The sequence below is a fragment of the Rana temporaria genome, chromosome 1 (assembly GCF_905171775.1).
Source record: "Rana temporaria chromosome 1, aRanTem1.1, whole genome shotgun sequence".
Classification (NCBI taxonomy): Eukaryota; Metazoa; Chordata; class Amphibia; order Anura; family Ranidae; genus Rana; species Rana temporaria.
In genome coordinates, this window is record NC_053489.1 from 421,613,854 (window position 1) to 421,625,086 (window position 11,233).

Consider the following 11,233-nt stretch of genomic DNA (forward strand, 5'->3'; position numbering starts at 1 on the left):
TCCATCACCTGAAGGTACTCCATATAACCCACATAGTAATGAATATGCCGCTCTGTGTCCCGTGATGTACGATAAAGAAATATGCCTGTATTTGCGGCCCTCAGGAGAACTTGTCAGGAGTTATCAGGCTGATAACAGAAGAACGGAGCAGGAGACAGCTACGGGACATTGAAGAGAGATAACAAAACACTGCAGATATTTGTGCCTAGCTCAAATCTGTTGCATAATTCTGCCCATAGGAATGAATCACAAAATATACTGTATACACTTGTAAATTCTGATACCCATTATCACAGGCGCATGGGTATGGGTGTATTTTACCAGACGTGCAAATGACTCATTCAAGAACACATGCACCTGTAAATACAAGTACCAGCATTTACGAATGTATATGCAGGTACAGAGCATTTTGTAATTTATTCCTATGGGCAGAATAACACAGCAGCTTGTGCTCTTGGGTGACACAAATACAAGAGGGTTGATTTACAAAAACTAGAGAGTGCAAAATCTGGTGCAGCTGTGCGTGGTAACCAAACAGCTTCTAACTTTAGCTTGTTCAATTACGCTTTGAAAAAACCTGAAATCAACCCCAAGCACATTGAATCCTAAGGGCCATTAAGGTCGTCACCACCCAGTACCTACAAACAAGTGGGCCAAAAGCGATATTACATCTAGGAAATCTCTACCTTAAAGTGGATGTAAACCCGATTCGTGAAATTTGAGCTAGGCATAAATATCTGCAGTGTTTTGTTATCTCTCTTCAATGTCCCATAGCTGTCTCCTGCTCCGTTCTTCTGTTATCAGCCTGATAACTCCTGACAAGTTCTCCATCACATATGATAAAAGCAGCTGGTGTCCTGACAAAATAGGGAACTCGGCAGAAAATCAAACCCTGTAATTTCTGCTTTCTTTAAACCATCAGTAATTGCTGATTTGGACGAAGTGGTGTTCTGGACACAACACCGCTACAATCTGGTACAGGAAGATTTGCTATTTTTACAGCACAGTGGGTAACAAGGACAAAGTTGTCGCCGCCTTGGAGGTGGCCATTTTCTTGGTTAGTTTCGGAGTGGGGTAACAATCTCTGCTCATAATATAGTGCACCGGACTTAGTTGACGGTGTTGTGTCCAAACAGCAATTTGTCAAAAAATAAACAGCAATTCCTCAAAATCAGCATTTCATGATGGTTTAAACGGAAGTGTCACTAGTTGCTCATTCTGCCACTTTTGACATCTTGTCAGGACACCAGTGTTTTGTGTTGGGGAGGATGCTATAAATAGATTAGCAGAGCCCTGAACTATTGAATGATCAGCTCTGAAAGTCTCTACCTATGAGGAGAGGGGGTGTGTGCCTTTCCCCCAATCAGCTGTCTTGGCTTTATGCCCAGGCTTCACTGCAGCATTGAACAGGAAGAGAACATTTCCTAACATGATGTGAACTTTCTAAACAGTATATAAAGATGAAGACAGCAGATATACAAGTAAAACTTATGTAGGGAGATGTGTTTCTTCTCGGTGTATCATCTGAGGCTGTTCACTTCACTGGGTATATGTGGGGGTTTATATCCACGTTAAAATAGAACTATTGGCATTACTTTTTTTTAATTTGGACAGAGTAAGGGAAATTTTTACCCTCTGTTAAAAAAAAGGTGTACATTGCGGAGATTTACCTTCACTTCCTGTCCAAGAGCCAAACAGGAAGTGAGAAAAATCCCTGCACATTAAGGGAATTCCTAGGGGACCCCCGGGTCACCAGAACAAGTGTCCCCATTGGAAGATTTCTCCTCTGTTACAAAAATGTTCTTTTTCATTTACTTTCACTTTTAATGATAATGGTAAACAGGACAAATAGAGAGGGTGGATCGTCTTAATGGGGGTACTGACAGCAATAAAAACTGACAGATGTTCTAATCCATCTCTAATCTATCCAAAACTAAAAAAAAAAGTTTTGCCTTTAGTTATACTTTAAAGGCAATTTCACTACTGATATAAATTGCTTTCATAAAAATATCTCAAAGTTGACTGATTTCTATATACACTTCTATTTAGTATCATTGTTATCTTGGTAAATCCTTACATATACCGACCATATTACTCTCAAGTATTTATGGGCCCTATAGCAATTGCATTGCTTTTTATGGTTATAGTTCAGGGTGCTAAGAGATATTTTCGAAAATGGAAAAGGAATTAAAAAAAAACTCCAATAAAACACAGTGACATAAGCCATTGTCATCTTTTTTTGATTCCTTGTGTGAAATTACACCACATAAAATTTCAAAACCCGGTGTCAGCCATTCCCAGTTGTCTGTTATCAAACTACTAAATCATGCCAGTTCTCATTGTTCAGATAACATAGAGACTTCAGCCTGATACACACTAGTAGTTTTTATTTTTTTTTGCTCAACCTGGCTCAAGAGGAGCGCTGATCAGGAGCAGTTCAGGAGAACTTTTTCGGGCCTGACCCCTTCGAATAGCCGATTACTCTTGGGCTGACTGCGCTACATGGGTTGAGTGTCCGCTGGTTTCTATTGTACTGGCCGATGTCGCCAGTACAAAAGAAACCGACATTCTGCCCATGTGTACTAGGCTTATTTGTTCTGTAATGCAAGATAAAAACTGTGAGGACCTCTTGAGATAACAAAGAAAGTGTGCACTGGACAAGATCAATATGTTTTGCACTTATTAAGCAGACATAACAAAATAACAAAACACTTTCAATGGTATACGTATCAGATCAAAAAGAAACAAATTTGACAACTTAATTGTTTGTACACGTTACATAAAACAGACTGTTCCAATTAAGCCATTCAAGGAACAGGCAGCTTTGCTAGTGTACAATTTTTTCAAATTTTGTAAAATGTTGCTTTTACATTCACAATCAAAACATACAGTACCAACATTTCTGGTAATTCAGGTTAAATTGATACATACTTTTTTAATTACTTGCATTATGTAATACCTTTTTATTTATGTAGTGATGTAGTGATGTAGTGAGGCCTGTTTCTGCAATACCCATACACAAACACTGGGATCAATTTAAAGTGGGGGATTTTTACAGAACACCATGAAAAATTCCCTGGCATATAGCCTTACATGCCACTTAAAAGAAGCTACCTCATCTGTTTCTAATTTATAGCTGTACTTCAGCCAATGCTGAATACAAAGTTAAAGTGAATATTTGTGAACTGTTACACATGTTCAGCCATTATAGTGATCCAGATATTTCTATCAATCATTGTAGCCAGATCCTGGACCTCCCTACAAATAACATGCTCTTTACCCCCTCTAACTAATCGATGAATAAAAAATAAAAAAAACCCTAAAAGCCACTATCACTTACTTGAATTCATGGTTCTTTTTCTGTCTTTCTTGAGTGCAAATAATAATGCCCAGATGACAACATTGACACTTCCTATTGGTAGTCCGGCAACAGAGTCTTAGGAGAATTCAGCTGCCCAGATAACACTATGATGAGGTTATCGGTTCCCACAAGAAAACGGCAACACTCAGTAGTGTATTTAGGTTTTGTGCTGCCCTAGGCCTGACTAAAATCGTGCACCCCGTAATTTAAATATGACCCACCTCTTGCTGTCAAGGCAACACCCCTTGTTTAAAACTCGTCCTGAAATTTTAGAGTGGGGGCACTAGTTCTGGGTGTTGGGGGCAATGCATTCCCTTAATTTGCATAGATTTCCTCTCACTTCCTGTTTGATTTTGGGGCAGAAAGTGAAGACAAATCTCCACAACGGGACAGGGATGGTAAAAAATAAACTGACAGGGGCTATAACCTTTCACCCAAAATGAAAAAAAAAAAAGTGTTGTCTATAGTTATGCTTTAAGTCGATGGTGCAGCAGAAACATATAGTACAGTGAGGAAGGTTTGTGGTCCAGGATGATAGGACAGTCAAAATTAGAAGCGCCCCCACAGTTGCGGAATGCTGGCCGCCCGCATACCGGCAGCAGTGCAGCCGACTTATGGGGGCACTAGACTAATTTGCCTAACAGTGTAGCGCAAGCTGGTGGGGACTCTTTTCGTGCTGCCCCCTTGAAAAGTGCTGTCCTAGGCTTGGGCCTTGTTGGCCTAGACCAGGATACAATGTTGGCAACACTGGAACAATTGTTTCCACTCTCAGAAAAGAGTCGCTGGTGAGGTATGTGCGATGGCAAACTCAGATGAAACAGGCTTAGAGGAGGGTTTTGTGACAAAGAAAATGGTGGCTGGGTAAGAGGGGGACAGGGAAAGGGAAGGGGAGCTACTGTAAAGATGGTATATGCTGTAAATTACATTTTTGATTTTTGTTTGCTTTCTCAATCACAGGGCTACAAAGTGGACTACAATGGTTTAAATGCAGCTGAGTGCAGTGTTTGGGGCCTTACAGAATCCTGCTTTTAAAAAATATGTTGTATTATGAGGTGACAGGGTAAATACTTTAGCTGTCCAAACACTTTGCAATTTGATTTTAAAATCTCTTTTATATTTACAACTATGTATTCTTATAAGGAGGCCCATGCTTTATGCTGCGTATACACGATCGTTTTTCATGATGAGAAAAATTCTATTTTTTAAATTTGTCATTAAAAATGATCGTTTGTATGCTCCAGAGCATTTTTCTTTACGAGAATCTGCTCTATTTTTTCTCGACGTTTTTCACATTGTCGTTTTTCTCGTCGTGAAAAATGGTCGTGTGTAGGCTTTAACGATGGGGAAAAAAACGTGCATGCTCAGAAGCAAGTTATGAGAAGGGAAATTTGCATAATCAAGCCCAAAGGATGGCTCCATTGGGATGGAACTTCCCCTTTATAGTGCCGTTGTACGTGTTGTACGTCACCGCCAGGGATGAGCCGAACACCCCCCCGTTCGGTTCGCACCAGAACCTTCGAACAGACCGAACGGTCGCGCGAACATTTAGAACCCCATTGACGTCAATGGGACTCGAAAGTTCGAAGTGCTCATTTTAAAGGCTAATATGCAAGTTATTGTCATAAAACAGGTTTGAGAACCCGGGTCTTGCCCCAGGGAACATGTATCAATAGAAAAAAAAGTTTTAAAAATAATAGTTTTTTCTGGAGCAGTGATTTTAATGATGCTTAACCACTTCAATACCGGCCCATTGTAAAATGACGTCCACAAAGGACCTCTACCGTTCAGAGTGGACGTCATATGACGTCCTGGGCTTTGTGAGGAGATATCTGAATGATGCCTGCAGCTAGAGGCATCATTCAGATATCCTTCTCTTCTGCCGGCGATTCTGCACAACGTAAGAACGATCATAGCGGCGGTTCCGCTGCTAGATCATTCTTACAGGCGGCGGGAGGGGACATCCCCCCCTCCCGCCGCCATCCGGTGCTTCTCCGGGCTCTCCCGTGCCATCGGGGGCCCGGAGAACGAATCGTCCGGCGCTGGCAGGAAGCATAGAGATGACTGGTGACCAGATGGTCACCAGTCATCTCTATGACCGTCGGAGGACCCGGGCGCGATGTGATGACGTCACGCCCGGGTCCCCGTAAGTAAACAAAGCAGCGATTGCGGCTGCTAAGCAACTGTAATCATGAGATCGGTGAATTTTTTTTCACCGATTTCATGCTTTCAGGCCTGGAGGAAAGATGACCCCGCATCTCTCCATAAAGAGTACCTGTCACACACATTCCTATTACAAGGGATGTTTACATTCCTTGTAATAGGAATAAAAGTGATAATAAAAAAAATAAAATAAAAAAAAAAGTGTAAAAAAATAAATAAATATGTAAAAAAAAAAAATATATATATATTTTTTAACGCCCCTGTCCCCAGTAGCTTGCGCGCAGAAGCGAACGCACACGCAAGTCCCGCCGACATATGTAAACGCTGTTTAAACCACATATGCACTAGAGCACTAGAGCAGTGTTTCCCAACTCCAGTCCTCAAGGCACACCAACAGGTCATGTTTTCAGGATTTCCCTCAGATGAAACGGCTGTGGTAATTACTAAGGCAGTGAAACTGATCAAATTACCTGTGCAAAATAATGGAAAGCCTGAAAACATGACCTGTTGGTGTGCCTTGAGGACTGGAGTTGGGAAACACTGCACTAGAGCACTAGATCTCCTCTGTAAATCTAAACTGGTAACCTGTAAAAAATTTCAAAGCGTTGCCTATGGAGATTTTTAAGTACCGAAGCTTGGCGCCATTCCATGAGTGTGTGCAATTTTAAAGCGTGACATGTTAGGTATCTATTTACTCGGTGTAACATCATCTTTCATATTTTACAAAAAAATTGGGCTAACTTTACTGTTTTGTTATTTTTTTAATTCATGAAACATTTTTTTTCCAAAAAAAAGGCAATTGAAAAATTATTGCGCAAATACTGTGCAAGATAAAACGTTTCAATGACCGTCGTTTTATTCCCTAGGGTGTCTGCTAAAAAAACATATATAATGTTTGGGGGTTTTCTAGCAAAAAAATTATGATTTGTACATGTAGGAGAGAAGTGCCAGAATAGGCCCGGTATGGCGGTGTGTATAAAAGCCCTGTATGGAAGTTGTTAAAGTGAAAAAAAAAAATTACAAAAAAATTCCTTTAAATATCGTACCTGCTGGGTGTTACTATAAGAAAAAAAGTCATTTAAAACTGCGGCTTTAATGTAATGTCTGCAATATGGATGAAAATCATTTAGAAAAATAGCATGGTTTTCCCCGGTCCCCTCCCTCCAGGTCATTACCAGCCCCTTTGGCCCTATATACTTTGAACAGCAGTATACAGGTGGTGCAAACAAGTCAGGGACTGTAGGTTTGTTGTTAAGTATAATCTGTTTGTAATTTTGAACTGGTACTTTTGTAGCTCCAGCCCAAAAAATCAATTTTTTAAGCTTTTTGGAAAACATAGAGAGGGGTTATCACCCCTGTAACATTTTATTTGCTGTCTGTGCGCATCTGTTCAGAAGATTGCACCTCACTTTCTGTCCCAATGACAAATGATTTTTTGAAAATGTGGGTTTTTTGGTGCCCCTCGGCCTCCTGACTGTGTTTTAAAGGTTCAACTTCACATCTATGCGATGCATCAGAGTATGTGCCTTGCTGCAGAACAGCCTATTAATTTGAGAATTAACTGCCTGCCACCCCTCAATAGCACAGTGCATGGGCCTTTTTTAAATTTTATTTTAAACATGCTTTAAAATCGACCCGATGGCCCGCTGCCCGATCGGTCCAAACCAATGGTTAGTACAGAAAGCATCGGTTCAAGACCCGCGCATGCTCAGAATCAAGTCGACGCATGCTTGGAAGCATTGAACTTCGTTTTATTCAGCACGTCGTGTGTTTGACGTCACCGCGTTCTGATCCGATCGGTTTTTGGAACGGCCACTTCAGCGGTGAACCGATGAAAATGGCCCGTCGGACCACTCTCATCGGATTTGTCCGACCGTGTGTACGCGGCCTTATGGTGTCGGCATAGCAAAACATTTTGAACATTTTCATGCTCCCAACTTTGTGGGAACAGTTTGGGAATGGTCCCTTCCTGTTCCAACATGACTGCGCACCAGTATAATGTCCAAAAAGACATGAATGAGCGATTTTGGGGTGGAGGAACTTGACTGGCCTACACAGAGTCCTGACCTCAACCCGATACCTTTGAGGTGAATTATGGCAGAGACTGCGAGCCAGGCCTTCTCGTCCACATCAGTGCCTGACCTCACAAATGCATTTCTGGAAAAATGGTCAAACATTCGCATAGACACACTCCAAAAACTTGTGGACAGCCTTCCCAGAAGAGTTGAAGCCCTACAGACTAAGGCCTAGTACACACGAGAGGATTTATCCGCGGATACGGTCCGCGGATTTGGATCCGATGGAGTGTACTCACCATAGGATCGAAATCCGCGCCGAAATCCCATCGCGATGACGTGTCGCGCCATCGCCGCGATGATGACGCGGCGACGTGCGCGACGCGGTCATATAAGGAATTCCACGCATGCGTCGATTCATTACGACGCATGCGGGGGATCCATTCGGACGGATTGATCCGGTGAGTCTGTACAGACCAGCGGATCAATCCGTTGGGATGGATTCAAGCGGATAGATTTGAAAGCATGTCTTCAAATTTTTATCTGCTTGAAATCCATCCCAGGGGATAAAAATCCGCGGAAACAGATCCGCTGGATTGTACACACCAGGGGATCTATCCGCTGGAGCCGGTCCGCGGATCAATTCCAGCGGATGGATCCTCTCGTGTGTACGGGGCCTGAGACTAGGATGCCATTAAAGGTCATGTGCTTGTAAAGGCAGGCTTACCAATACTTTTGGAAATATAGGGCCAGATTCAGGTAGAACTTACGCCGACGTATCTGTTGATACGCCGCGTAAGTTCTATGATGCGCCGTCGTATCTATGCGCCGTATTCAGGAAACAAGATACGCCTTAATTTTGGCTTAATACGACCGACGTAAGTCTCCTACGCCGTCGTATCTTGGGTGCATATTTACGCTGGCCGCTAGGGGCGCTTCCGTTGATTTACACGTTGAATATGTAAATGAACTAGATATGCCGATTCACGAACGTACTTGCGCCCGTGGCAGTAAGCTAAGCCGTTTACGTAAGGCGTACGTCCAGCGTATAGTTATCCCTCATAAAGCAGGGGTAAGTCATGTTTAGGTATGCCCGCGGGAACAGCGTCGTATTTTACGTCGTTTACGTAAGTCATACGTGAATAGGGCTGGGCGTAAGTTACGTTCACGTCGTACGCATTGAGCCGTCGTTTCTTAGGGAGTATATGCGACGTGACTCTGAGCATGCGCGCACATGCGCCATTCGTTCGGCCATTCATTTACATGGGGTCACGGTTAATTATAATACAACACGCCCACTACCTTCCAAATTTGAATTAGGCGGGCTTACGCCGGCCCATTTGCGCTACGCCGCCGTAACTTAGGGAGCAAGTGCTTTGTGAATACTGCTCTTGCCTCTCTATTTTAAGTCGGCGTAGCGCATATGAGATGCGCTACGCCCGCTCAAACATACGCCGATGACTGTGAATCTGGCCCAATGTGTATCTGTGCACATTTTACCAGATGAGGGACTTGCCATAATGTAATGAAAACAGGTATATAACTGTTTTTATGATTTTCCATTGATTTCAATGGGCCCATTGATGCATTCTAGCACATTGACTTGACTGAAGATCAATAGAATTGTGTATTGCTTTCATCCTTGAAACTCACTGTTCTATTCTTTTTTTTTTTATCCCAAGTATACACAGATTTATACAACATATAATACATTATAGGTAAGCTCAAGCTAAAACATTCTTAAGTTTTGGATGTGAGGGAAAGGGTTATAACCTCTCTTGAGTAATATTTCTACACTCAAGGGGGCAGATCCACAAAAGGATTACGCCGGCGTATCTATTGATTAATTTTAAATTTCCCGCTGTATCCACAAAACAAGATACGATGGCATCTGGGATCGATCCGACAGGCGTACGTCTTAGTACGCCGTCGGATCTTAAATGCAATTTTTCGGCGGCCGCTAGGTGGCGTTTCCGTGTCGAGTATGCAAATTAGCTATTTCCGACGATCAACGAACGTACGAGCGGCCGTCGCATTTTTTTACGTCGTTTCCGTTCGGCTTTTTCCGGCGTATAGTTAAAGCTGCTATATGGTGGCGTACTCAATGTTAAGTATGGCCGTCGTTCCCGCGTCTAATTAAAAAAAAATTGCGTCGTTTGCGTAAGTCGTTCGTGAATAGGAATGTGACGTCATTTACTTTCAGGTCGAATCCAATGACGTCCTTGCGGCGTACTTTGTCACAATGCACCCTGGGATATTTTAAGGACGGCGCATGCGCCGTTAAAAAAAAACGTTGTTTACGTCGGGTCACAACGTATTTGCATAGAACAGGCCCCCATCACTCCCATTTGAAATTGCGCGCCCTTACGCCGCAATAGATACACTACGCCGCCGTAACTTACCGCGCGGATTCTTTGAGTATTCACAAGAAGAAAAAGTAAGTTACAGCGTAGTGTATCTTAGATACGCTACGCCTGCCTAAAGATAGGCAGATCTTTGTGGATCTGCCCCCTAGTCTATATCAAGGGTCCCAGACAACAGGTTTGGAAGGGAACTATCCCATCAGTCATGTGGCAACTCAACTCATGGAAGGTTCAACAATAATCACCTGGTGTACAGCATAAAATAGGGTAACGCATTTTTTGGGGGGTGGAGTCCTAATGCTCTGAACCATTTTGGCTATAGTTTATGGCTTACATCAGTAAAATGATAATTGTTCTCCAACCAGCTGTGAGTTTTCCAAAATCTCTTATTCCCTTTCATGCACTCCTCACGTATCTGCACAATTGAAGCATAGGCAATATTACTTTAATTGTAAGGAAAGGTAAGGACCTATTTAAGGTTTTATTGCTATGTGTATCCTGCTGAGGATATGTCCCCTCACTACCTAGGTAACCATTGTCAGAACAGAAAGTTAGGGACATTTCTCCAAAAGGGGATCTTTTGCTTTAGTTGGACTTTGAAAGTTAAATGCTGTAAATACTTACAGTATATAAGACATATAAAGAAGAAAATGCTTACCATAAATCCACAGACAGGATAGGCAATTCACCTGTAAAGTAACAAAAAATAGGTATTATTATTATTATTCATAATATAATACACGGTTTATATAGCACCAACAGTTTGCCCAGTGTTTTTGTGTTTGTGAGCGCTAACAATCTAAAGGGAGAGGCAAGTGATACAGAAAGAAAAAAATACAGTTTTCAAGGAACCTCTAAAGGAGTGGGAGATTGATGGAGAGATTTAGGGGCTTCCAGAAAAAGGGAGAGGCTCTAAAGAAGTCCTGGAGCCGAGCACAGCAGGAGGTGATGAGGGGTAGAACAGTAAAATGGGGCACCTGCAGCACATAGTGGCCCCTCAATCACCTGAATATTGCTAATACAGTTTCTAAATATTATAATACATAATGGGAATGTTATATAAATATAAAAACTGGTACAAGAAAATCTGAAAACCTGAAAATCTTTCTGATGGACCTGTCATTTGCATCCACCGAACACATCCCTTTCTAAATGAAAGATGAAACCTTTCACCAGCTTTTATACATCAACACCAATATCTTTTATAAAGTAAAACCAAGAACACTTACATAAGTTCTTGTTAGCCTTGAGCACAAAATTATTCTGGCCTTGAAGTCCTTATGAATTGTCATAAAAGTGAACTTGTAAGGAAAAGCTGCCCCCTGAAAACTCCA

General features: G+C 42.1%; 1 protein-coding gene across 1 annotated transcript in view; it reads right to left on the reverse strand.

Annotated features, from left to right (window-relative positions):
- Positions 1 to 10,609, reverse strand: part of TMEM150C (transmembrane protein 150C) — a 152,432-nt gene extending 141,823 nt beyond the window's left edge. Inside the window, exon 1 of the mRNA XM_040325223.1 lies at positions 10,558 to 10,609. The gene's annotated coding sequence lies outside the window, so the exon portion shown is untranslated. The remainder of the gene's footprint in view (positions 1 to 10,557) is intronic.
- Between the last annotated feature and the right edge of the window lie 624 nt (positions 10,610 to 11,233).